Source organism: Procambarus clarkii, chromosome 44 (genome assembly GCF_040958095.1).
Source record: "Procambarus clarkii isolate CNS0578487 chromosome 44, FALCON_Pclarkii_2.0, whole genome shotgun sequence".
Lineage (NCBI taxonomy): Eukaryota > Metazoa > Arthropoda > Malacostraca > Decapoda > Cambaridae > Procambarus > Procambarus clarkii.
Window position 1 is genome coordinate 4,589,372 of NC_091193.1, and position 27,948 is coordinate 4,617,319.

Sequence of the window (27,948 nt, forward strand, 5' to 3'; positions counted from 1 at the left end):
CGCCCTGGGAGTGTTGGGGGGTTTCCTCCTCGCTTTTTACCTTGGGGGTAACTGGTAGTTTTTGCACTGGTAGGAGCACAGGGTACTGCGCAGCTAGTTTTCACATATTACAGTGGCCGGCTCTGTTCCTTCTGGGTACGTTGCCCTCTTGCGGGGTTTTCTTTTCATTTTTTTTTTTTTTTGTACATAGTGGGGGGGGGGGCCTGCTTTTGTACCTAGTGGGGGGCCTGCTTTTGTACCTAGTGGGTGGGGGGGCCTGCTTTTGTACCTAGTGGGGGGGCCTGCTTTTGTACCTAGTGGGGGGGCCTGCTTTTGTACCTAGTGGGGGGGCCTGCTTTTGTACCTAGTGGGGGGGGGGCCTGCTTTTGTTCCCCTGCCCCCTGTTATATTAGGATCTTGACCTCCTGGGCTCGGTGGTTCCCCCTGCTTGGCCCTCATGAGAGGACACGTCCCGGGGGTTCAGTTTTAGAAATTTGTTTGGTAGACTAGGGTGCCAGTTAGCAGTACCCTGGCTGGGCTTACCCTTAACAAAACCAGTCTTAGGGCCCTGGGAAGCCCTGTAGGGGTGAAAGGTGTCCAATGGATGCGACCCCTGGGTCCTCACTCACTTTTTGAGAGTTTGAAGGTTGCTCTGTCCCCTTGTCTCGGGGCAATGCTCAATGTTTTTGCCTCCGTTATGCTGCCTGTAGAGTAAGTGACACCTTCGACCCCGAGTCCTGCTGTTACGAATCTTACTAGGATTCTAACATTACTCTTGATGCTTATATTACTATTGTCTTGTTCTATAATTATTATAGTATCCACTTGGATGATATTAGATTCTTGTATGTTATATATTGTAGCATGCTGTTGTGTGCCTGAGTTGCATTATATTGTATGAGGCTTTTGCAAGTATTTTCATGTTGGTTTCTCCGTGTGGGGGGTTGACCATATTTGGATGTGGCCAGTGTGGGAACTTGATGTCAAGCGAGTGAGTATAGTTCAACCTTGACTAATTCTTATTATTGTTTGCCAGTAAATTATATTGAGTAATGTAACATTATTATATACTCTTATGATTATTAATGATTTGAATATTAGTACTACATTTTGTTAGTAGAATTTCCACAATAGTTTATGTAGATGTTTAGTTGATATTGTGGTAGACGCCTGCCCTGGGAACCGACGCTTGGTCAGTGGCGTGGCAGCTTTGGTCGAGAGGAGACATGTTTTAAGTCCTTGGTTATGGTTATTTTAGCTAATACTCGGTTAATTCTCTGGTTAGATGATTGTGTATTTTCCCAAATTAGAATTCATGTGCTGGTGTGATTGCTCATTGCTCAATAAGGATTTCATTTATATTATTGCATGCTAAAGAATATTTCTGGCTATTATCTGTATTATTTAATTGTTATGTTTGTCAACCTTAGCGTAGATACATTGTTTCCCCAAGTTATGCAGTGTTTTATTCCCTTCACCCCTTCCCCACACATTTGTTGGCAAGGGGTATGCCAATTACTGAAAGCGGCAGTGGGTCACATTTTGCCCAAACTCCCCTGCAGTTTTCAAAATATCCCAAACATCTCAAATCCGATACCTGAGCCACATTTTGTAGCAAAATTATGGCTCTCTGCACGTATTCGCAGTTTGAAATTCCGACTTTTTATATAGAAAATATGCCAATTACTGAAAGCGGCAGTGGGTCACATTTTGCCCAAACCCCTCTGCAGTTTTCAAAATATCCCAAACATCCCAAATCCGATACCTGAGTCATATTTTGGACCCAAATTCTAGCTCTCTGCACCAATTCGCAATTCGAAATTCCGAATTTTTATACCAAAAATATGACAATTACTGAAAGCGGCGGTGGGTCACATTTTGCCCAAATCCCCTGCAGTTTTCAAAATATCCCAAACATTCCAAATTCGATACCTGAGCCATATTTTGGAGCCAAATTCTGGCTCTCTGCACGTATTCGCAGTTTGAAATTACGACTTTTTATACCCAACATATGCCAAATACTGAAAGCGGCGTTTGGTCACATTTGTCCCAAACCCCCCCTGCAATTTTCAAAATAACCTAAACATCCTAATTTCAAGGCCTGAGCCATATTTTGGAGCCAAATTCTGGCTCTTTGCACGTATTCGCAGTTTGAAATTACGACTTCTTTATACCCAACATATGCCAAGTACTGAAAGCGGCATTTGGTCACATTTGTCTCAAACCCCTCTGCAGTTTTCAAAATATCCCAAACATCCCAATTTCGACGCCTGAGCCATATTTTGGAGCCAAATTCTGGCTCTCTGCACGTATTCGCAGTTTGAAATTACGACTTTTTTATACCCAACATAGGCCAAGTACTGAAAGCGGCGTTTGGTCACATTTGTCTCAATCCCCCCTGCAGTTTTCAAAATATCCCAAACATCCCAATTTCGAGGCCTGAGCCATATTTTGGAGCCAAATTCTGGCTCTCTGCACGTGTTCGCAGTTTGAAATTACGACTTTTTATACCCAACATATGCCAAGTACTGAAAGCGGCAAGAAGTCACATTTTAGACAAACTCCCCTTCAGTTTTCAAAATATCCCAAATATCCCAATTTCGAGGCCTGAACCATATTTTGGAGCCAAATTCTGGCTCTCTGCACATATTCGCAGTTTGAAATTACGATTTTTTATACCCAACACATGCCAAGTACTGAAAGCGGCAGTGAGTCACATTTTGCACAAACTCCCCTAGAAGTTTTCAAAATATCCCAATTTCGAGGCCTGAGCCATATTTTGGAGCCAACAGCTGTTTTGGTCGGTCAGGGAGCCTAACCAAGCCAGACAAGAATTGTAGAAATTCCGGGAGGGCTGAATCTTGCATCTTAGTACTGTCTGTTGCAAATTATCTGTCAGTTGGACAGGTAATTAACGGGTCCAGGAAGTCAAGGTAATTAACTCCAATCAGGTTTGATCGACTCACACAAAGGCTCCATTGTTTCATTAACGAAACGTTGATTAGTAATATCTGTTAGTGGACAGGTAATTTGATTGACTCTTGGGAGAGTAACGTCATTGTAAAGTAACGTAGACGTGATGATTAGTTATCGGTTTATGGGATCGTGAACTGGTCACCTGAAATCGTTGGGGGTATGGAAGGCCCCAGACGGAGTTCATACCATTGATGCTATGATTGCTGAGCTAGCGTGAAAGGTGAAGTATTTGTATTCATTAATTATTGATCTTTGGGATAATAATTAATTGCTCAAGGGTAGTCAAGAGGTGATTGCCGTTATCTTAGCACTTTGGACATTGAGATTGTAGTAAACTATCGAGGGGGTGATAGTAACCGATAACGTAACTCGTAATGGGATTAATCAGCTGTCAGGAGTACAGGGATTAAGGGGGATTACTCACTGAATGCTCAACGGGAAGTGTTTGTGTAATTCCGAGTTACTAGTGACAGTTGTACAGTTTGATTGTCTGTGGGAGACAAGATTAAGTTAACGTAAGTGTTACTCTGATATTAGTATAATCAGTCATTGTATGTTGACAATCAGTCATTGTATGTTCTTACGTTAACACTCCGTCCGAGGGACGGAGTGTTAACGTAAGAATTTAATTGAGGAGGGTCGCTGGAGTTGCCAGTAACCCCATTAGTTACTGTCATATCATTTATAGGCTGCTAGTTTGATTGCATTACAACCGCCATTGCAGGAGAGGGCTGCAAGAAGCGTAGAGTACTGATAATAGGTTCTTGGAGGCGCGTGTCTCCTAACCTACATTGTTGTTGTTGTTCTTGCATAGTGATGACAGACTTAGTATGTTTTGCTTGACTGATTCCTCTGTGATCACTCAGGATGTTCAAGTTTGTTCATTATGCAGCACTCGGGGCTGGTGTCTAGCTGTCAGTGAAGGAGTCACAGGAAAGATTTCGAGTAATGTCATTGATATTTCTTCCGTTATAGTAGTTAGTAATTTGTTGAATAAACTGTGTTGTTATCTTGCACACTGTCTTTTCTTTACATCCCACACATTTTACTGATATACCATTGATCAGCCATGTACCTGAAAGTACTTTTGCTATTCAATTGAGACTGCTTCATGAGATTAGAGCTGAATTCATAGCACCACACAACAGTATAAATTACGTTGTGAGAGCCCAGGACCTACTCGTTAGATTCGCTCCGGCGATGTGCGAAGGTCAACGCCCCAAGTGAAGGGGGTTTCAAACTTTAGAGGTCTCGACGTTTGCTCGCGCCTAGTCAAGTGCTCTTCCATGGTCCCAGAGTGAGGAATGAGCTGCTTACTACACTGAACGTGTAAGCTAAGCAAGTCCTTCCTCAGGTGACCCATCCAGACTTACAGTTAAAGTTGACGGATGTAATATTAGATATCATGGCAGGAATAAGGATAAATAAATTAAATGATTTTCTTAAATCCAAAATAAATTCCAAAATCCAAACTTTTTCACAGACGATTGTGAGACCCAACTATACACCTGCAACAGGTGTAGAAGAGATTCTACACCTGTTGAATGTAGTGGGAATGTTATCACGGAAGATAACATTCCCACTACAGTACAGTACTGCAAGGTGCTACAGAAAATCAGTGTCCAATCGGTAGAACCCAAAAGTTATGCGACTTTGCTTACTGCCCAAATTACCATCCTGAATAAGAGGCCAAGGTCCATACCCGTGGGTTGTTTGACCAAGGATCCCAGAGAACATTTGTCAGTAATAAGGTGGCAGATGAACTACAGTTAAGGCCTGTAACCCAGACGACACACAGTATTTCAGGATTTCTTAGCTGATACAGGACCTCAGGTCTACCAGGTGGTACAGCCATCAGTACGATTAGGCAGCTACGTCTGCCAAGTACGAGCTATTTTGGTGGACACAATTCCAGCCGACCTACAAGTGCAAGGTCTGGGAGCTACTGCCAAATTCCTGAGAAAAAGAAGAATAAAATTGTCAGATAAAATTAAGTCTGATCACCTCACCGACTTCGGTATCCTTGTAAGTGCAGACTACTACCACCAATTCATCACTAGCCCAACTAAATATCAGGGCATAACTATGTTAAATTCTGCAGGAGGCAAATTACTCACAGGACCAGTATTAAGCCTGAGGAGACCAATGCCTGAAGACAAACAATACCAGTAGAAATCTAAATTTGTCAGCTGATTCTATATCCCCAGTAGCATTATATTAAGGAGAATGACTATAGCAACAGAGGTTAATCTTAATATCGTCATTTAAAGCTGAAGGTGAGTTCATGAGGCCTCAGTGGCAAATCAGTGAACAGTAGCCTAAACAGCTACAAGTCACTGCGACCAAATGTCACTGAACCCAATGCAGTCTCAGAACCATACTTGACTTTAATGATTGAATATTCATTCCTCTGAATCAATTAACTAAATTAAACACCAATTTGTCAGTCAAATAAACTCCAGCAAATAAGCTTAAGGGAGCATGACTGACTACATAAATCCGACGACGGATTTTGATACATTTATTATTTAATTAAGATGTATTCCATGGGCCTCAGTGTATATATATCAGTGACCTGTTACCTGAGCAAGCTTCAATACTTAATCACATTCAGTCCTTTGGGTTAAATAATATGTAATTAAGCTAGAATTTTAGCCTCCCAAGAGTTAACAGGGAAATGAAATCACATTAGACTTCCAATCCCTGCAATTCGAGTATGGGACATCCGTCCTGAATGAACTGACGCACAAATGTGTGATTTACTAACTACTAACATCAAATTAAACTAATAATTCTAAGGAGGAGTATCAGTGTTCGTCATTTCTAAGAACTGGACTTCGACCCGTGTTCGGCCCCCGGGAAATTATGTCTGAAAACCCGACACCATTTACTAATATTCAATACAATAGGCAGATAATATTGCTGCTGGATTGTAATAAATAAATTCACTCATAGAAGAAGGCAGTAGAATTTTCCTCCTGTAGAAAAGGGGATATTATTGTCAAATGTCGCTATTAATTTCACCAGCTAATTCTGTTGGGAACATTCTTAATACAGCAGTCTACAGGCCAGTGTCCCTAACCTGCATACCATGCAAGCTGATGGAGAAGATTGTGCGAGAAAAGCTAGTGGAACATCTGGAATGAAAGAACTTTGCAACACAACATCAGCATGGGTTCAGGGATGGCAAGTCAATCCTCACAATATTAACTGAATTCTATGCCCGGGCAATAAAAATCAGGCAAGAAAGAGAAGGGTGGGCAGACTGCATATTTTTGGATTGCCACAAAGCCTTTGACAAAGTACCACAAAAGCTAGTGAAAAAGCTGGAGATGCAGGCAGGAGTGACAGAGAAGGTACTCCATTGGATAAGGGAGTGCCTAAGCAACAGAAGACAGCGAGTCACTGTGAGGAGCGAGGCCTCAGATTGGCGCGACGTCACAAGTGGAGTCCCACAGGATTCAGTCCTTGGACCTATACTGTTTCTGATATATGTAAATGATCTCCCAGAGGGTATAGAATCGTTCCTCTCATTGTTTGCTGATGATGCAAAAATTATGAGGAGGATTAAAACAGAGGAAGATAGTAGGAGGCTGCAAGATGACCTAGACAGACTGAATGAATGGTCCAACATATGGCTATTAAAGTTCAGCTCGAGTAAACACAAAGTAATGAAACTAGGCAGTGGACACAGGAGGCCAGACACAGGATACAGAATAGGAGATAAAGTACTTAATGAAACGGACAGAGAAAGATCTAGAAGTTGATATCACATCAAACTTGTCTCCTGAAGCCCACATAAAAAGAATAACGTCTGCGGCATATGCGAGGCTGGCTAACATCAGAATAGCCTTCAGGAACCTGTGTAAGGAATCATTCAGCATGGAGCCCGTACCTTGTCAAGCACAAGAAGAAGCTGGAAAAAGTTCAGAGGTATGCTACTAGACTAGTTCCGGAACTAAGAGGTATGAGTTACGAGGAAAGGCTGCGTGAAATGCATCTCACGACACTGGAAGACAGAAGAGTAAAGAGAGACATAATCACTACCTACAAAATTCTCAGAGGAATTGACAGGGTAGATAAGGACAAACTGTTTAACACGGGTGGTACGCGAACAAGGGGACACAGGTGGGGACTGAGTACCCAAATGAGCCACAGAGACGTTAGAAATAACTTTTTCAGTGTCAAAGTAGTTAACAGGCGGAATACGCTAGGAAGTGATGTGGCGGAGGCTGACTCCATACACAATTTCAAATGTAGATATGATAGAGCCCAGTAGGCTCAGGAATCTACACACCAGTTGATTGACAGTTGAGAGGCGGGACCACAGAGCCAGAGCACAACCCCCGCAAGCACAACTAGGTGAGTACAACACGGACTCTGGTTAGCTTCCCAGCCGAGACACAAACAAATGAGTAAATAAGTACCTGGGACAGCTGCTAGGGGCTGCATCCTGTGTGTGTGTACTCACCTAGTTGTGCTTGCGGGGGTTGTTGGCTCCTTGGTCCCGCCTCTCAACTGTCAATCAACTGGTGTACTTCAGCTTACTGGGCTCTATCAGATATACACTTGAAACTGTGTATGGAGTCAGCTTCCGCCACATCCCTTCCTTTTGTATTCCATTTGTTAACTACTCTGACACTAAACCAAAAATTTATAATGTCTCTGTGGATCATTTGGACACTCAATTTCCACCTGTGCCCCCAGTGTGTTGGCGTGCCCTCATGCTTCTCAGCATCGCTGGTAATAATAATGTGATCAAAACTCAGTAATACCACCTGGCCTTCAGTATGTGTCTAGGGGGTAAACAATCACTAAAAGTAACCAGTTTACTGGGGCATGTAAAATAAAGCAACGGGAAACAAACAGTAAAGACTAAGTTGTCTACAACTGATACTATATCACATTACTAGCTTTACTCAAACTCCTCGAGATCATCATCATGCACTGTACTACACACCCTCTGAGTTAGCTGTCACTAGGCTCTATCCTAGTGCAGTTGTACACTAGCTCTAGCATTCTTCAAATCAAAGTATTGTACAGAATGGTGTCACAATATAATCCAGTCACTTAATGTCTTCAGAATTCCAAGACATAAATCATACAGAAAATAACACCTACCCAACCCTTCTTCCGAATAAACTACGTTTTAATACTAAATGTAATAAGTACATTCTTGACTGTCTGCATAGTACATAAATACACTTAATTGTTCTGTTATATTTACCTCCCTATATATTCTCCTCATTTTATGTTAATACACTCAACATTTTTAGGTTAAAGTTTTCATGTTCATTTCTATATACACAATTTTAAATATAAAGAATTTCTTTTCCAATTTTATTAAACAATAGAGATTTTATGCAAAATTTAAAAATATCCTGAGTTACTTTCTAATTTATTGAGAGACTAGTTTTGTTTTATTAAATTTATAAAATTGTAATATCAATATAGCTATAGGTTAACTATTAATTGTAATTAAAAAGCAATAAATGCTATTTACATGCTTGTCCTCCTACACTCCCAAAGGTTAGGTTAGGCAGAGGTTTTCTTTACGGCTTTTCAGGTAAACTCAAATATTCACAATATTTTGGTGCGATGCTGGCGATTAAGTGTTTACTATGCCGATAGTCAGGACTGAGTGTTTACTATTATTAACTATGCCGATAGTCAGGATTATAGTTATTACATTTAGTATTGAAACATACTGTCTATTCGTAGGATGGGCTGCACCTACCACCGGTCAGACTGGTGCACACATCGGTACATTGATCCCTTACACATCAATAAAGGTACATATTATATGTTACAAGGTCATTAGGTCCTACAAAAACCATACAAATGAGAGCACGACACAGCGCAGCCTCACGTCTCAGTCGCCAACCGAGCAGTGACTAGCGGGGTTGCAACCCGTTCTCGCACTTGCTTATAGTCAATATTGGCTTATTAATAAGTGCATGTGTGACATACTAATTTACTGTGAATATTTTAGTTTACCTTGAAAAGCTGAATAGAAAATACCGACCTAACCTAACCTTCTTAGTATGTTAAGATAAGAAACTTATTGCTTCTTAATTACAATTAGTACTTAAGCTATACCTATTTTGATTTTACAGTTTTATAAAAATAATAAAACAAAACCAAAATATTTAAATAAATTGTAAAGTAACTCAGGATATTGTCAAATATTGTATAAAATCTCTATTGTTTAATAAAACTGAAAAAGAAGTTCTTAATATTAAAACTAGTGTTCAGCAAACCTGACGGGAGACATCTCCCGTCACGCACGGTGCAGTCGCACCTCCACACATTTCCAGTATCATCCATTGATGCTGGTAATGGCTCAAAAAGACCACCACTTACGGGCTATTCATGCCCGTGCCACATTTTGGGTGGCTTAATCTTCATCAATCAATCAATCAATCAGCAAATCAAAGTAAAAGCTTGTACCTTAAAAATAAAATATAACTTGGCATATACCACATATGTACTTATTAATCAGCCAAATAGTGACTAGAAGCAATAAGTCATATATGTACGGTCCTGGGCGAGAGCGGGTTGCGCGGGGGGGGGGGGGGGGGGGCAGTCTCGTGTTCCACGTTATCCAACTCTACAAGATACCCGTCACTACTCTTTCAAATATCTCTATCTTAGAACATGACATTATCAATCGATAAATCCTTAAACACACACATACCAATAACATAGTATGGTACTATACATATCCCAAGACAGTAACAAGTTATTATGTCACACACAAGCGATAATATATTTATAAATATATTTATATATACAAAGGATCAAACAAGAGTTCATATCTACGAGACAAGGCATCACTGACTGGCCCAGTACGCGCGGGGGATACAAGTATAAGTATAACACATACAACCTAGCACCAAAACTGCCTACTTGTATATGTTCTCACAAAACAGTACGTCAAATACGACCGACCTATGCCAAGTGTCAACAGACTTTCTCATTTCTCAGTTATGAAATAGACATCATAATGCATACTGGCATAATACATCACGCATATCAATTTATACATGGTGCATAACAATATATATAATGTAGGTTATACACAGTAGTACACAGAATTCAAGAATATATAAATATAATTATTTATATATTTTATAATTATTTATATATTTATCCAGGGTTCCTGCCCGCCATCTGAGGAGCTGGAGGAACTCGACAACCTATGATAACCATCTTTGTAACCCATATGTAACTCCTTTTTTGTAACAAAGTTCAAATAAAGTATTTATATATGTGTACATACAAAAGAATGGGGGTGGTAGGAGAGGATAATATTAGTGTTCAGTGAGAAACCACAAGGTCTCCTCTGAATACTTTTTATTTTCTTCTCCGAGGCTATGGGTCCCCACATTGGCACCAGAGGTGGTACCCTCACAAACTTTAATATAATTATATATTTAAAAGACATTTGGCTAGGCTACACTGTCTATTCTATACTGAGGTATGATGATCACATCATACACCAGCCATACTTGGTGTATGTAGGGTCATAACGTGTGTGTGCCCCTTGAGTTAAATAGTCTGCCTTTATCTACCCTATTAATTCCTTTAAGAATCTTGTATGTGGTGATCATGTCCCTTCTTGTTGTTGTTTAAGATTAGCTACTTGGAACAAAAAGCTCCAAGTAGTGACAGTATTGAGCAGCGCCACTCATCCTGTGAATGGACACACCGCCATAGTGACAGTATTGGGCAGCGCCACTCATCCTGTGAGTGGACACACCGCCATAGTGACAGTATTGGGCAGCGCCACTCATCCTGTTAATGGACACACCGCCATAGTGACAGTATTGGGCAGCGCCACTCATCCTGTGAGTGGACACACCGCCATAGTGACAGTATTGGGCAGCGCCACTCATCCTGTGAGTGGACACACCGCCATAGCAGCATGTACAACACTCCCCAATAGGAAGAAAACCCGCTGGGTTGTTCATCCTGTCACTTGTACCCCGACACAGCTGGGACTTGCTTAACTGTCCCAGCTGGCTGGTATTGTGAGCAACTCAGTCCGCGGGCCAGCCAACTGTCGTAGTGGAAATTAGGTGTGGAGTGCTCAGACAAGCGACGCTTAGAAAGGCGGGGTCCAAGAGCTCGGTGAGTATACCTTAGCGAGTGTGGACAGTGGCGGTGTCTACACCCCCCCCCCCAGGCGAGGGAGGGGGCGTACACACGCTGGGGTAGCCCCCAGGCGATGGAGGGGGCGTACACCCCCTAGGGTTGTCCCCCAGGCGAGGGAGGGGACGTACACACCCTGGGGTTGTCCCCCAGGCGAGGGAGGGGGCGTACACACCCTGGGGTAGCCCCCCAGGCGAGGGAGGGGGCGTACACACCCTGGGGTAGCCCCCCAGGCGAGGGAGGGGGCGTACACTCCCTGGGGTTGTCCCCCAGGCGAAGGAGGGGACGTACACCCCCTGGGGTTGCCCCTACACAACACTGGCCGGATAAGACAGTAATCACAATAATATTTGTGTGAGTAAGGCCCGAGGGCTCCCGGCCAGAGGCCCCGGCCCCACACCGCGGCGTGTCAACACCCGCTAATTCTGGACTGTGAGGAAGAGGTTACCGGTACCGCCTCGACCAGTACCCATAGACAACCTCCCCGTGCTGCTCCCTAATGGTCTAAGCAGTTGAACGATATTCATCCGGTTCTGTGACTTTGGGCGTGAAGCAGCTCTTGAACTTCGGCCATGAACCCTTTTTGGGACTCTGGGAACTTGTCTTGCAGCTCTAGTGTCCTTTGTCTTGCGGCTCTAGTGTCTTTGTCTTGCGGCTCTAGTGTCTTTGTCTTGCGGCTCTAGTGTCTATGTCTTGCGGCTCTAGTGTCCTTTGTCTTGCGGCTCTCGCGTCTTTGTCTTGCGGCTCTCGTGTCTTTGTCTTGCGGCTCTCGTGTCTTTGTCTTGCGGCTCTAGTGTCCTTTGTCTTGCGGCTCTCATGTCTTTGTCTTGCGGCTCTCGTGTCTTTGTCTTGCGGCTCTAGTGTCCTTTGTCTTGCGGCTCTAGTGTCCTTTGTCTTGCGGCTCTAGTGTCCTTTGTCTTGCGGCTCTAGTGTCCTTTGTCTTGCGGCTCTAGTGTCCTTTGTCTTGCGGCTCTAGTGTCCTTTGTCTTGCGGCTCTCGTGTCCTTTGTCTTGCGGCTCTCGTGTCTTTGTCTTGCGGCTCTCGTGTCTTTGTCTTGCGGCTCTCGTGTCTTTGTCTTGCGGCTCTCGTGTCCTTGTCTTGCGGCTCTAGTGTCCTTTGTCTTGCGGCTCTCGTGTCCTTGTCTTGCGGCTCTAGTGTCCTTGTCTTGCGGCTCTAGTGTCCTTGTCTTGCGGCTCTAGTGTCCTTGTCTTGCGGCTCTCGTGTCTGTCTTGCGGCTCTAGTGTCCTTGTCTTGCGGCTCTCGTGTCTTTGTCTTGCGGCTCTCGTGTCCTTTGTCTTGCGGCTCTCGTGTCCTTGTCTTGCGGCTCTAGTGTCCTTGTCTTTCGGCTCTAGTGTCCTTGTCTTTCGGCTCTAGTGTCCTTGTCTTGCGGCTCTCGTGTCTTAGTCTTGCGGCTCTAGTGTCTTTGTCTTGCGGCTTTTGTGTCGTTGTCTTGCGGGTCTAGTGTCTTTGTAGGCGATGAGTCACAATAACGTGGCTGAAGAATGTTGACCAGACCACACACTAGAAGGTGAAGGGACGACGATGTTTCGGTCCGTCCTGGACCATTCTCAAGTCAATTGTGATGAGGGATTGAAAATTGATTGATGAAGATTAAGCCACCCAAAAGGTGGCACGGGCATGAATAGCCCGAAAGTGGTGGCCTTGAGCCATTACCAGTATCAATAGCCGATACTGGAGATCTGTGGAGGTGCGACTGCACCCTGCGTGACGGGAGATGTCTCCCGACGTGATGAGGGAGTTGATGCAGGCAATAAATAGGCAAAAGAGAGGTGACGAGCAAGGCAAAAGGAATGAACGGTAAGGTGTAGTAGAGGGAATAGTAGTAGGAATAAGAACTGCAGAAGGCCCATTGGCTCATAGGAGGCAGGTCCCATTATCACCACCGAATGAGAAGAGGAATAGTAATAGGAAAAAGAGGATAGCAAGGGAACGTAAGAGAAAACAATGAACAGAAAAAAGAGAGAAGAGCGAAAGAAAAGGAAAGAGAAAGAAAGATAAATGGAAGGGGTAAGCTTATGTTAGGTCACGTTTGTTAGAAAGACTAGAGCATTTGAGTATATACTGTGAAAGGGAAGAGTCCACAGCAACAAAGCCAGGACTCAAGTTCATGTTGGGTACATTGTGTATTAGAGTCGATTCAACAATACGGCGTCTGTGTAGAGTAGAGGCAGGAAAGATTATTTTGGAGGAAGACCAATCAATAGGATGATTAGAATCCCTCACATGACAGAAGAGAGCATTGTTAGTGTCTGCAGACTTAACACTTCTCTTGTGTTCTTTAAGTCTGTCATTCAGTGTACAGCCAGTTTCACCAAAGTTTTGGAGAGGACAAGACGAACAGGAAATAGAGTAGACACCAGCAGCATTAGAAGCAGGAGGAGCAGTGTGAACTAGATTGCTACGAAGTCTGTTAGTTTGTCGAAATGCGAGCTTTATGTCAAGAGGACGAAAGGTATTAGTAAAAGTTTTGAGTTCAGATATGAAGGGAAGGCATAGTACAGTGTTACGTGTGTTGGAAGCAGGTTTAAGATGAAAGAAATTTCGTTTAGCTTGAGAGTAGGCACAGTTGATGAAATGCAAAGGGTAACCAAGGCGAGAGAATGATTTGTAGATAAAGGCAATTTCAGAATCAAGAAACTGAGGGTCGCTGATGCGTAGAGCGCGGAGGAAGAGAGAGACGAGGACACTTTTCTTAACAGAAGGAGGATGGTAGGAAAAGAAGTGAATGTACATGCCACTATGCATGGGTTTGTGGTAGACAGAAAGAGAACCCGGACACAGAGCTGTGAATATTAACGTCAAGGAAAGGATGGAGGGAATTAGATTCCCATTCAACTTTGAAATGGATAGAAGGAGCCAAATTGTTAAGAGAGGAGAGGAAAGGCTGGAAAAGACTAAGACCATAGAGCAAAAATGTCATTAACATAGCGAAGCCAGAGAGAGAGGGACGAGTATCAATAGAAGGAAGAAGAACAGTTTCGAAGTATTCCACATAGAAATTAGCTAGAACAGGGGAGAGAGGGTTTGTTTCCGAAAGTTTGAGTGTAATATTTACCGTTGAAAGAGAAAGAGTTAGAGTCAACAGAGTCTAATGAGTTCGAGGAAAACGTCAGTGGGAAGCGGGAGAGGAAGAAAGCCCTCAGACGCCTTCTGTCTGAGGAAAGAGAGAAAGTCATCGAGCGGAACATCAGTGAACAGAGAGTCGACATCAAAACTAAGCATCTTACAAGAGGGTTGCAGGTGCAGTCTTTCTATAAAGTCCTGAGAGTGACGAAAGTGGGCAGGGGAAAAAGTGCCAAGGTAAGGCATCAGGGTTTTAGCGAACCAGGAGGCAAGAGAATACCTGACAGAACCCCATAAAGAAATGATAGGACAAAGAGGAACACAAGATATATGAGTCTTAGGAAGACCATAGAAATAAGGAAGAGAAGGGCAGATGACACGGAAACGTTTAATGAGATCAAAGTCAAGAGGACAAAGACTAGAGAGCTGTCTTAGTTTGCGGTTAAAGGAAGTTTTGAGGCGATCCAAAGGGTTAGAAGTCAGAGGAGCATAAGTGCGAGAGTCAGAGAGCAAGACATCTGCTTTTCAGAGGTAGTCCTCACGGTCAAGGACAACCACCGAATTGCTTTTGTCGGAAGGAAGGATAAGAATAGAGTTGTTAGATTTCAGGGAGGCAAGAGCAAGCTGGAAGCGACGAGGAAGGTGGTGATTTTTAGAAAACAAGCTGTCAAGAACGGGGATAAGGGCCCCTCTAAATGCGGACAGGTCCGAAAGAGTACTAGAGTTAGATTTGACAAATTTGTCAAAGGAACTAATGAGGTCAATGCCACAGCGTGGGCCAGGGGAAGTAGCAAAGGAAAGACCAAGTCCAAGAAGTTCTTGCTGGTGCTTAGAAAGAGAGTAGGACGAAAGGTTGGTAACACAGTCAGATAGAGAGTATTTGGCCCAAGGACTGTTGGAGATCAGGTATTGAAGTTTGTTGTGTGGAGGAGTGGTGGGAAGAGGAGACATGAGCAGTGTCAAATGCAATGGGAAATATGATATTGCATAGATCACTGGGAAGAGAAGAGGAACGAACCCGACTCCATCGTCGGAGTATGGAGTAGCAACGTCAACACCATCTGTAAGTCTGCTCCCTAAACCCCCCCACAAAATGGACGACGCCATCTGGTGGTGGCGGTATGATACCTGCAAGAGACTCTAGATTCCTGCCTTGGTCAGCCCGAAGAGTCACTGTAGCTGACCTCTGGTGAGGTGGCGCCTAGAAATCAGTGCCATCTCTTGTGATAGGAGTTGTATGTCAATGTCAAGAGTCCGTAAGTGGCATGTCCTAGTTTCACAAGTACCGGCCAGTATACTGATGACGTGTCTGTATCCACAGAGGCGACGTAGGGCTGCAGTGGTACGAAGACAGTCAGTCTACGGACTCTTGGTTCAACCTTGACGCCGAGCGGACGTCTGGATACCTCCTCCTCCTGGGAGCTGCCGGATCACGTCCTGTTTTCGCGTTTTGGCTTTGCTACTGCCGTTTGGCATCCCTCTTCAATGGTCCAATTGTATGACGCCTGGCGCACATATCACCTTGGGTCACAGGATTGTTGATAGATTTTTTTTTTTTTTGCCGTGTTCTGGCTGGTTCTCCTGGCGGGGTGACGGTGTTCGGGGGCCGGCTTGGCCGAGAGGTGCCGGGGGTGGGCGGGTCTTGGTGGGTTCCTGGTGTGCCCTCAGCTGTGGTAGCCAGCTGGCTCTGCTGGAGGACACTGGATGACTTTGCGTTTTAGTTGGGGGCCGAGTTTTGGTTTTGCTACCTGGTGTTCTCTGTGTGGGCGGGGCCGGTGCTTGTCACCCTGAGTGACTCTTGGGGCTCCCCAATCATCTGCCTGACTGTGCGTTTATTTGCCTTATGGCATATTAGTTTCTAGTGATTGGCGTCACTCGTTTCGCGTTTTGGCTTGGTGTTTCACCTTTTCTGGCTTCGCGAGTCACCCTTAACGGGTACGCCGGGGCGTATCCGATCCCACGATCGTCGTCGCCCCTAAATCAACAACAACAACAACAGTCAGTCTACCCAGGGCAGCTTGTTATCTCTCTACTCAATTCTGCTTTACGTGAGCCGCCGCCGAAGAGGAACCGTGTGGTATCTACTTTCTGCCTGTGGAGTGGCAATGACAGAATTCGGCGTATCCCGGGACTGGCTAGCGGAAGAGACGAACGACAGTGAGGTGCTACGGGGGAGTGTAACTAGCTAGTTGCAAGAAGCTCCTGCCAGGGATTCGCTACCCTTGTATTTGTTCGTGTAGAGGCCCAGCAGCGCCAGGCTGATGTTCTCTGCCAGCACCAGGCTGGAGAGTGATTGTGGGCGTTCACAAGGAGCACCTAGTGAGACTGTAGACAGGCTGGCCCATGGCTAGGGTAGACTCGTGGGTGTTTCCCAGTACTGGTTGAGGACGGTGCTGTGTGTTGAGGAAACACGGATATTGACAAGGCTGCATTGCTTGAGCATCGAGGAGCGCTTAGTGTCCTATGAGAGCAACACATGTGTATATTTCAGTGTAGTAATACTTTGTTTATGGTTCTATTTAAGGTGATGGGAAAGCGATAATATGTGAATATATTGATAAAGGTTGAAGTGTTGTATTCCTTTCAACTCTCCCCTTGTGTTTTACTTGCTTTACCAAGCATACTTCTTGAAAGCCACTACCGACTTGGGGTCGGATACTAGTACTTTGGTTCATATAGCAAAGAACCCGGTTGTGACCCATTGTGGCCGTAACAGACATAAAGCATTGATGTTGATGAACAGCTACAAAAGTCTCGTCAACGTGCAAAGAGGTAGCATCGTGATAATACATCTTCTTGAGAGGTTATCTTGAGATGATTTCGGGGCTTTAGTGTCCCCGCGGCCCGGTCCTCGACCAGGCCTCCACCCCCAGGAAGCAGCCCGTGACAGCTGACTAACACCCAGATACCTATTTTACTGCTAGGTAACAGGGTCATAGGGTGAAAGAAACTCTGCCCATTGTTTCTCGCCGGCGCCTGGGATCGAACCCAGGACCACAAGTCCAGTGTGCTGTCCGCTCGGCCGTCCGGCTCCCAGCTCCAGCATAAATAAGTTCTTAAAGAAGGCGGGCATGTTCAGGAAAAGAAGATCCCAAAGTGTTGAACCGGAGAAAGTGAGATAAAGAAAGGGAGAACTTGCTCAGCAAGACAGTCTTTAAGAAACCTGAGCTGGTTCTTTCGACGTTTATCGGCAAGAAGGAAAGAATAGAAGGCACGAAAAGGCTGTTTAAAAGAAAGTAAAGCATCGAAGAAATTAAACAGAGTAAGACGCGTACGTGTGGTATCCATATGCAGGCGATGAGTCACAATAACGCGGCTGAAGTATGTTGACCAGATCACACACTAGAAGGTGAAGACGGACGTTTCGGTCCGTCCTGGACAATTCTCAAGTCAATTGTGATGAGGGAGTTGATGCAGGCAATAAATAGGCAAAAGAGAGGTGAGGAGCAAGGCAAAAGGAATGAACGGTAAGGTGTAGTAGAGGAGATAGTAGTAGGAATAAGAACTGCAGAAGGCTCATTGGCTCATAGGAGGCAGCTCCCATTATCACCACCGAATAAGAAGGGGATAGTAGTAGGAAAAAGAGGATAGCAAGGGAACGTAAGAGAAAACAATGAACAGAAAAAAGAGATAAAGAGAGAAAGAAAATGAAAGAGAAAGAAAGATAAACGGAAGGGTAAGCTTATGTTAGGTCACGTTTGTTAGAAAGATTAGAGCATTTGAGTATATACTGTGAAAGGGAAGAGTGAACAGCAACAAAGCCAGGACTCAAGTTCATGTTAGGTAGCCTCGTAAGGGGCCTCGTAGCCTGGTGGATAGCGCGCAGGTCTCGTAATTCTGTGGCGCGGGTTCGATTCCCGCACGAGGCAGACACAAATGGGCAAAGTTTCTTTCACCCTGAATGCCCTGTTACCTAGCAGTAAATAGGTACCTGGGAGTTAGTCAGCTGTCACGGGCTGCTTCCTGGGGGTGGAGGCCTGGTCGAGGACCGGGCCGCGGGGACACTAAATCCCCGAAATCATCTGAAGATAACCTAGGTATGTTGTGTATTAGAGTCGATTCTACAAGACGGCGTCTGTGTAGAGTAGAGGCAGGAAAGATTATTTTGGAGGAAGACCAATCAATGGGATGATTAGAATCCCTCACATGGCAGAAGAGAGCATTGTTAGTGTCTGCAGACTTAACACTTCTCTTGTGTTCTTTAAGTCTGTCATTAAGTGTACGGCCATTATCGCCAAAGTCTTGGAGAGGACAAGACGAACAGGAAATAGAGTAGACACCAGCAGCATTAGAAGCAGGAGGAGCAGTGTGAACTAGATTGCTACGAAGTGTTATCTGTTTACTAACACATGTATTGTGCAGGTGTCGTCATTGAGTGGGACGGGGCGGGTGTTTCCCCTCCACAACAATGTGTGTACACAAGTTATTATAAACATTTAATTAATCAGTTCAGCTAGTCGATCTGTTTGTGTCTGACGGGGATGACAGTCTGGCTAACTTATCAAATATTAACAAATTGTCTGTGATAATTGGTTCAGACATTTTACAAGTCTGGGTAAATTACATCTGTGATGAGTCTGGAGTAGTGCAGTAGTAGACTGGTAAATTACATCTGTGGTGAGTCTGGAGTAGTGCAGTAGTAGACTGGTAAATTACATCTGTGGTGAGTCTGGAGTAGTGCAGTAGTAGACTGGTAAATTACATCTGTGATGAGTCTGGAGTAGTGCAGTAGTAGACTGGTAAATTACATCTGTGATGAGTCTGGAGTAGTGCAGTAGTAGACTGGTAAATTACATCTGTGATGAGTCTGGAGTAGTGCAGTAGTAGACTGGTAAATTACATCTGTGATGAGTCTGGAGTAGTGCAGTAGTAGACTGGTAAATTACATCTGTGATGAGTCTGGAGTAGTGCAGTAGTAGACTGGTAAATTACATCTGTGATGAGTCTGGAGTAGTGCAGTAGTAGACTGGTAAATTACATCTGTGATGAGTCTGGAGTAGTGCAGTAGTAGACTGGTAAATTACATCTGTGATGAGTCTGGAGTAGTGCAGTAGTAGACTGGTAAATTACATCTGTGATGAGTCTGGAGTAGTGCAGTAGTAGACTGGTAAATTACATCTGTGATGAGTCTGGAGTAGTGCAGTAGTAGACTGGTAAATTACATCTGTGATGAGTCTGGAGTAGTGTAGTAGTAGACAGGTAAATTACATCTGTGATGAGTCTGGAGTAGTGCAGTAGTAGACTGGTAAATTACATCTGTGATGAGTCTGGAGTAGTGCAGTAGTAGACTGGTAAATTACATCTGTGATGAGTCTGGAGTAGTGCAGTAGTAGACTGGTAAATTACATCTGTGATGAGTCTGGAGTAGTGTAGTAGTAGACTGGTAAATTACATCTGTGATGAGTCTGGAGTAGTGTAGTAGTAGACTGGTAAATTACATCTGTGATGAGTCTGGAGTAGTGTAGTAGTAGACTGGTAAATTACATCTGTGATGAGTCTGGAGTAGTGTAGTAGTAGACTGGTAAATTACATCTGTGATGAGTCTGGAGTAGTGTAGTAGTAGACTGGTAAATTACATCTGTGCTTGTATATGTTCTTCAACAAACAAGACATCAACAGTGTTGGTTATGCTGGAGGTCCCGTTACGGCGGCCATTTTGGCTGAGGTCCGGTATAGGCCCTGCCTGTGCCTTCTTCCTGGTAATCGCTAACACTATTGTTCCCGACGGCCGCATCAAACTAATAGCACGGTAGTTTGATGCGTGTTTTATATCACCATCCTTCACTATCAACGTGGCGTTACCTCCTTTCTAGTTACTGTGTATCTCGCCCTCCTGACACTGTAAGCTGCACCGTAAGGGCAACACTATTGGTGGTTTTGACTTTTATTTTTATATTCTGAATCCGTTGATTTCCTTATATTTCTTGTGTTTACCGCGTGTAGCCTGGGAGTTATGGGTGGTGGTGTGTGCGCCCGGGTGGTGGTGTGTGTGCCCGGGTGGTGGAGAGTGTGCCCGGGTGGTGGTGTGTGTGCCCGGGTGGTGGTGTGTGTGCCCGGGTGGTGGTGTGCGCGCCCGGGTGGTGGTGTGCGCGCCCGGGTGGTGGTGTGCGCGCCCGGGTGGTGGAGAGTGCGCCCGGGTGGTGGAGAGTGTGCCCGGGTGGTGGAGAGTGCGCCCGGGTGGTGGAGAGTGTCCCCGGGTGGTGGAGAGTGTGCCCGGGTGGTGGAGAGTGTGCCCGGGTGGTGGAGAGTGTGCCCGGGTGGTGGAGAGTGTGCCCGGGTGGTGGAGAGTGTGCCCGGGTGGTGGAGAGTGTGCCCGGGTGGTGGAGAGTGTGCCCGGGTGGTGGAGAGTGTCCCCGGGTGGTGGAGAGTGTCCCCGGGTGGTGGAGAGTGTCCCCGGGTGGTGGAGAGTGTCCCCGGGTGGTGGAGAGTGTCCCCGGGTGGTGGAGAGTGTCCCCGGGTGGTGGAGAGTGTCCCCGGGTGGTGGAGAGTGTCCCCGGGTGGTGGAGAGTGTCCCCGGGTGGTGGAGAGTGTCCCCGGGTGGTGGAGAGTGTCCCCGGGTGGTGGAGAGTGTGCCCGGGTGGTGGAGAGTGTCCCCGGGTGGTGGAGAGTGTCCCCGGGTGGTGGAGAGTGTCCCCGGGTGGTGGAGAGTGTCCCCGGGTGGTGGAGAGTGTCCCCGGGTGGTGGTGTGTGCGCCCGGGTGGTGGAGAGTGCGCCCGGGTGGTGGAGAGTGCGCCCGGGTGGTGGAGAGTGCGCCCGGGTGGTGGAGAGTGCGCCCGGGTGGTGGAGAGTGCGCCCGGGTGGTGGAGTGTGTGCCCGGGTGGTGGAGAGTGTGCCCGGGTGGTGGAGAGTGTGCCCGGGTGGTGGAGAGTGTGCCCGGGTGGTGGAGAGTGTGCCCGGGTGGTGGAGAGTGTGCCCGGGTGGTGGAGAGTGTGCCCGGGTGGTGGAGAGTGTGCCCGGGTGGTGGAGTGTGCGCCCGGGTGGTGGAGTGTGCGCCCGGGTGGTGGAGAGTGTGCCCGGGTGGTGGAGAGTGTGCCCGGGTGGTGGTGTGTGCGCCCGGGTGGTGGAGAGTGTCCCCGGGTGGTGGAGAGTGTCCCCGGGTGGTGGAGAGTGTCCCCGGGTGGTGGAGAGTGTCCCCGGGTGGTGGAGAGTGTGCCCGGGTGGTGGAGAGTGTGCCCGGGTGGTGGAGAGTGTGCCCGGGTGGTGGAGAGTGTGCCCGGGTGGTGGAGAGTGTCCCCGGGTGGTGGAGAGTGTCCCCGGGTGGTGGAGAGTGTCCCCGGGTGGTGGAGAGTGTCCCCGGGTGGTGGAGAGTGTCCCCGGGTGGTGGAGAGTGTCCCCGGGTGGTGGAGAGTGTCCCCGGGTGGTGGAGAGTGTCCCCGGGTGGTGGAGAGTGTCCCCGGGTGGTGGAGAGTGTCCCCGGGTGGTGGAGAGTGTCCCCGGGTGGTGGAGAGTGTCCCCGGGTGGTGGAGAGTGTCCCCGGGTGGTGGAGAGTGTCCCCGGGTGGTGGAGAGTGTCCCCGGGTGGTGGAGAGTGTCCCCGGGTGGTGGAGAGTGTCCCCGGGTGGTGGAGTGTGTCCCCGGGTGGTGGAGAGTGTCCCGGGTGGTGGAGAGTGTGCCCGGGTGGTGGAGAGTGTCCCCGGGTGGTGGAGAGTGTGCCCGGGTGGTGGAGAGTGTGCCCGGGTGGTGGAGAGTGTGCCCGGGTGGTGGAGAGTGTGCCCGGGTGGTGGAGAGTGTGCCCGGGTGGTGGAGAGTGTGCCCGGGTGGTGGAGAGTGTCCCCGGGTGGTGGAGAGTGTCCCCGGGTGGTGGAGAGTGTCCCCGGGTGGTGGAGAGTGTGCCCGGGTGGTGGAGAGTGTCCCCGGGTGGTGGAGAGTGTCCCCGGGTGGTGGAGAGTGTCCCCGGGTGGTGGAGAGTGTCCCCGGGTGGTGGAGAGTGTCCCCGGGTGGTGGAGAGTGTCCCCGGGTGGTGGAGAGTGTCCCCGGGTGGTGGAGAGTGTGCCCGGGTGGTGGAGAGTGTGCCCGGGTGGTGGAGAGTGTGCCCGGGTGGTGGAGTGTGTGCCCGGGTGGTGGAGAGTGTGCCCGGGTGGTGGAGAGTGTCCCCGGGTGGTGGAGAGTGTGCCCGGGTGGTGGAGAGTGTGCCCGGGTGGTGGAGAGTGTGCCCGGGTGGTGGAGAGTGTGCCCGGGTGGTGGAGAGTGTCCCCGGGTGGTGGAGAGTGTCCCCGGGTGGTGGAGAGTGTCCCCGGGTGGTGGAGAGTGTCCCCGGGTGGTGGAGAGTGTCCCCGGGTGGTGGAGTGTGTCCCCGGGTGGTGGAGAGTGTCCCCGGGTGGTGGAGAGTGTCCCCGGGTGGTGGAGAGTGTGCCCGGGTGGTGGAGAGTGTGCCCGGGTGGTGGTGAGTGTGCCCGGGTGGTGGAGAGTGTGCCCGGGTGGTGGAGTGTGTGCCCGGGTGGTGGAGAGTGTGCCCGGGTGGTGGAGAGTGTGCCCGGGTGGTGGAGAGTGTGCCCGGGTGGTGGTGTGTGTGCCCGGGTGGTGGAGAGTGTTCCCGGGTGGTGGTGTGTGTGCCCGGGTGGTGGAGAGTGTGCCCGGGTGGTGGAGAGTGTGCCCGGGTGGTGGAGAGTGTGCCCGGGTGGTGGAGAGTGTGCCCGGGTGGTGGAGAGTGTGCCCGGGTGGTGGAGAGTGTGCCCGGGTGGTGGAGAGTGTCCCCGGGTGGTGGAGAGTGTCCCCGGGTGGTGGAGAGTGTGCCCGGGTGGTGGAGAGTGTCCCCGGGTGGTGGAGAGTGTTCCCCGGGTGCACGGGAGAGTGCACTGTGGGTGAGAGCGGTACCGAGGTAGGAGTGTGTGAGTGGCGGCTTGAGTGCCCCTGACGGCATGCGTCAACACAGGAGTACAGGATGAGTGCCGGCGGGCGAGGAAGACGCGGCACCTGAACAACCAGAGTGGAGCCTCTTACTCGAGTACTTCCGGAGTGCTGCTCTCAGTGCCGTGTTGTGAATCATCACAACACTCTTATGGTTGTACTCCAAGTTGTGTGTCGAGGTCCAGCGTGTGGGAGTGGTGCCTCCTGCCTGGGCGCAACTCTACAGTGTTCTCAACACTTTACTTTGTACTCTACACTCGCTGGAGTACAGGTTATCTTAGTCTACAGTGTGAAATGATTTATCTATCATGTGCTGAAATTATGATATCTAAGATTTTAACTAATTTTTTGGTTCTGTATTTGCTGTGGAAAATGTTAATTATATTTGGCCAAACCTTTGGTATAGAATGAGTAAAGCCTCATTATATTCATGACCATTTACAATGTCATTACTGTGACGAGTATGATGATCAAACTAATCATCATACACAAATTATATCCACAAAATTATTGGCTATAAACTAAGTTGGGAAACTCTAAGCCTAACTTGGGAACAGGGCCGCTCGCGACACCGGGGTTTTATTTTGTATCTTTTTTTTACCTTTTGCCGGGATACTGGAGCGCGGACCTCATGCCTCTGGCTGGCCCTCAAGTGTTACTTGTTTATGGTTTGTGCTTTACTTAGGCGGAGTGTCAGTATTTATGACTCGTATGTTTCCTTCAGTAAGATTATGCCCCATGTAGTCCGTCCTCGCATACATAGATCCAAGCTCGTTAATCCAGCCGCCAAACCCGTTCCAGTAGTCTGTTGTGGTTGTAGCTGTGCACTGTGCTAGATAATGTTCCAGTGGTCTGTTGTGGCTGTAACTGTGCACTGTGTTAGATAATGTTCCAGTGGTCTGTTGTGGTTGTAACTGTGCACTGTGTTAGATAATGTTCCAGTGGTCTGTTGTGGTTGTAACTGTGCACTGTGCTAGATAATGTTCCAGTGGTCTGTTGTGGTTGTAACTGTGCACTGTGTTAGATAATGTTCCAGTGGTCTGTTGTGGTTGTAACTGTGCACTGTGTTAGATAATGTTCCAGTGGTCTGTTGTGGCTGTAACTGTGCACTGTGTTAGATAATGTTCCAGTGGTCTGTTGTGGCTGTAACTGTACACTGTGTTAGATAATGTTCCAGTGGTCTGTTGTGGCTGTAACTGTGCACTGAGTTAGATAATGTTCCAGTGGTCTGTTGTGGCTGTAACTGTACACTGTGTTAGATAATGTTCCAGTGGTCTGTTGTGGCTGTAACTGTACACTGTGTTAGATAATGTTCCAGTGGTCTGTTGTGGCTGTAACTGTGCACTGTGTTAGATAATGTTCCAGTGGTCTGTTGTGGCTGTAACTGTGCACTGTGTTAGATAATGTTCCAGTGGTCTGTTGTGGTTGTAACTGTGCACTGTGTTAGATAATGTTCCAGTGGTCTGTTGTGGCTGTAACTGTGCACTGTGTTAGATAATGTTCCAGTGGTCTGTTGTGGCTGTAACTGTGCACTGTGTTAGATAATGTTCCAGTGGTCTGTTGTGGCTGTAACTGTGCACTGTGTTAGATAATGTTCCAGTGGTCTGTTGTGGTTGTAACTGTACACTGTGTTAGATAATGTTCCAGTGGTCTGTTGTGGCTGTAACTGTACACTGTGTTAGATAATGTTCCAGTGGTCTGTTGTGGCTGTAACTGTGCACTGTGTTAGATAATGTTGCCGTGGTGTGTCGGGCATTTCGCCAGGCTGTTCTATGACTGTTAACTTGTCAGTATCAACCTGTCAGTAGGGCCTCGTAGCCTGGTGGATAGCGCGCAGGGCTCGTAATTCTGTGGCGCGGGTTCGATTCCCGCACGAGGCAGAAACAAATGGGCAAAGTTTCTTTCACCCTGAATGCCCCTGTTACCTAGCAGTAAATAGGTACCTGGGAGTTAGTCAGCTGTCACGGGCTGCTTCCTGGGGGTGGAGGCCTGGTCGAAGACCGGGCCGCGGGGACACTAAAGCCCCGAAATCATCTCAAGATAACCTCAAGATAACTCTCACACCACTTCAGTAACAGGGCAATAGGTCTTTCTTCTAACTATCGACCAGTTTGATCATTATCAAAAATCATCAAGTACAACATTTGTTCACCTTCCGATTAAGTCTTTATAAATGAATCGTCTAACAAATATTCCTAATTATTCATCGCGTTAGTTTAGTTCATATATTATGCACCCCATACCCATCTTGTGGGCGGTAGTGGAAAGTGTTACAGAGGCACATAATGGGCTCAGGGACTGAACCCCACAATTAATTTAGCTAAGCAAGTTACAATCTTGATGAGCTAGTTACAAAATTCAGTATAAGTCGTTACATCAACAATGGGTTCGAGATCGACCACAAGCACAGGTCCTAAATTAAGCAACTGACATATGTGGAGAGCTAGTGTCACAATTGATATGTTTGTCCTGCACACCGCCCCCCATCCAGTGGGCAGCGGTGGATAGGTTACAATCACTTAGTTACTACCTACAGTTAGCAAATTGGGGATATTTGGCTAAAATTTCTGGTAGCAGATCATTTTGAATGAAATATTTACACATCGTTGGAACATTGATTATAGAATTGTCTCTGAACTCACGTATCTTTTCGCACTCCATCACATAGTGACGGAGGTGTGCGAATAATTTTGTTGACACAGTTTACATTTGGTCAGGTCTACATCAGCAGATAATGAGAATTCCCAGAGATACTTGTAACCGAGTCTAAGCAGAGCAGTAGTAACATCTAGAAGTCTGCTGATTTTATTGGATGATCCATAGATGTGTGGCTCCTTTTGCATGATAGTATGATGATAGATGGAATTACTGGTGTGCCTGTACGGTGTGAGTGGCACTGTGTCGTTGACGACTGCCAGTACGGTATGGGTGGCACTGTCGTTGAGGAGTACCAGTACCGTGGGTGGCACTAACGAGTGCCAGTACCGTGGGTGACACTGAGGAGTGCCAGTACTGTGGGTGGCACTGAGGAGTGCCAGTACCGTGGGTGGCACTAACGAGTGCCAGTATCGTGGGTGGCACTAACGAGTGCCAGTACCGTGGGTGGCACTAACGAGTGCCAGGGTGGCCCTGCTCAACAATATAACCTTAAGGCCGCCACTTAACAAGGCAGGAACCCCACACCACCTCCACACCCGTCCTGCTGTTGGCCTTAAACTCCTTAATTACTTAATTGGTCTGTCACTGGCAGATGTTGTAGTGCTGAAAGGTATATTATACCTTATAATAAACTTATAGGTTTATAGGGGGTAATATTATGAGGAATAATATTAATGTATCGAAAATATATATATATATATATATATATATATATATATATATATATATATATATAAACGCCAGGGGGCAGGAAGCAAAGGGCAGGGGGCGGGAGGCAGGGGGTTGGGGGCAGGGGGCAGGAGGAAGAGTCAGGGGGGGGGGGGGGCAGGAGTGTAACACTGGACGGGGTTTAGCTCTCTCTTGCCCTTTACCTCGCCCGTAATTAACTTACTTAAACTTAACTGCAAGACCCCAGAGCCAACTTTCAGCTGAGTCCCACGTCACGTGGTCTTAGCCGTTCGATGGTCTGAGACTCTAGAGACACGTGATGTCGACACCAGGCTTGCTAGCTAACTGAAGGATCTTCTGCCTCCCACCACCAAACCAATTGAAAAACCAAACAAATTAATTAATCGGGGTTTGGGCCAATTAATCAGTTATTAAACCCTTGGAGCTTAATCCCCAGAGTACATGGGAAAGGGGGGATGAATTTACGTTAAGTGTGGGAATTACTCAAACAAAGCAAAGGGATATATTTGGGAGTTAAGATAGCATGACTTGTTTGTAGTATTCAGAGTGATTCATTCTCATAAGCCAGAGTGGTAGAGACCTCGGCCAGGACGATAAGCAACCCGTTCTCTTAAAAATAACGTCACTTTTGGCTCGTATGCGCACTATGGTTAAATTTGGACGTAATTTGAAATGAAATCGACTCACAAAAGTGACGTTCTGTTCCGTTTTCTGTTTGAGTCGTCCGGCCGACTCTGTAAGGTTAGAATAGATGACTTTCAATTCACGTTTTTCATACCGTTTTGAAACTTTATGAGAATTTACTGCCCACCTAACCTATCAGAGGACCCTTAACTTACGGTTGTTGAAAAAAAATCCCAAATTAATTTTAATTTTTTTTTTCATTTTCAAATTACGTCCAAATTTGGCCATACGGGCAAACGGCCAAAAGCGACGTTCTTTTTAAGAGGACAGGTTCCGATAAGTATATAATATCACTGATGGAGATACTCAAAAATACGAACGAGGAAATCTTAACAGCGTTTACTATCAATAGCTAAGAAATGTGAAATAATAAGAATCACTCCCCAAGCTATCACTCTATAATCCGAAACTAGAAACAAAAGAGACAGCAACATGAACCGTCACTGTGCAAATCTTATAGCAGCTTTTACCTTAATCTTAAGGAGACCAGCCGATGGTGTTCTGGTCTCGGGAGACAAGATGGAGAACGTCGTCAACTGCTGCTCCAAGCCACACTAACTAGCCCTCAGCTAAGGACTGGCCGAGGCTAGTCAGTATTACTCCGCCAGATTCATCAATGTATCAAACATGGTTTAACTTGAATAAACTAATCTCATATTCTAGCCAAACCAGCGGTTGAATTATTATTTAAGCTGTTGGTAATTAAAGTAGACATCTTGGTAAAGCCTATATCTAATTATAATATTTACTAGAGATCTGAATTTTGTACTTTGTGAATTAAATAATATGGAGGGTTTTGGTGACCCCTGGACCCAGGGTGGTCAAGATTCTTACGCTTCCGAAACTAGTTCCCTCCCTACTGACGTCACTGAAGGTG

General features: G+C 46.8%; 1 protein-coding gene across 1 annotated transcript in view; it reads right to left on the minus strand.

Moving 5' to 3' along the window:
• Positions 1–27,624, minus strand: part of LOC123745233 (heat shock protein 75 kDa, mitochondrial) — a 117,092-nt gene extending 89,468 nt beyond the window's left edge. The window contains exon 1 of the mRNA XM_069300431.1: positions 27,542–27,624. The gene's annotated coding sequence lies outside the window, so the exon portion shown is untranslated. The remainder of the gene's footprint in view (positions 1–27,541) is intronic.
• Positions 27,625–27,948: the final 324 nt, after the last annotated feature.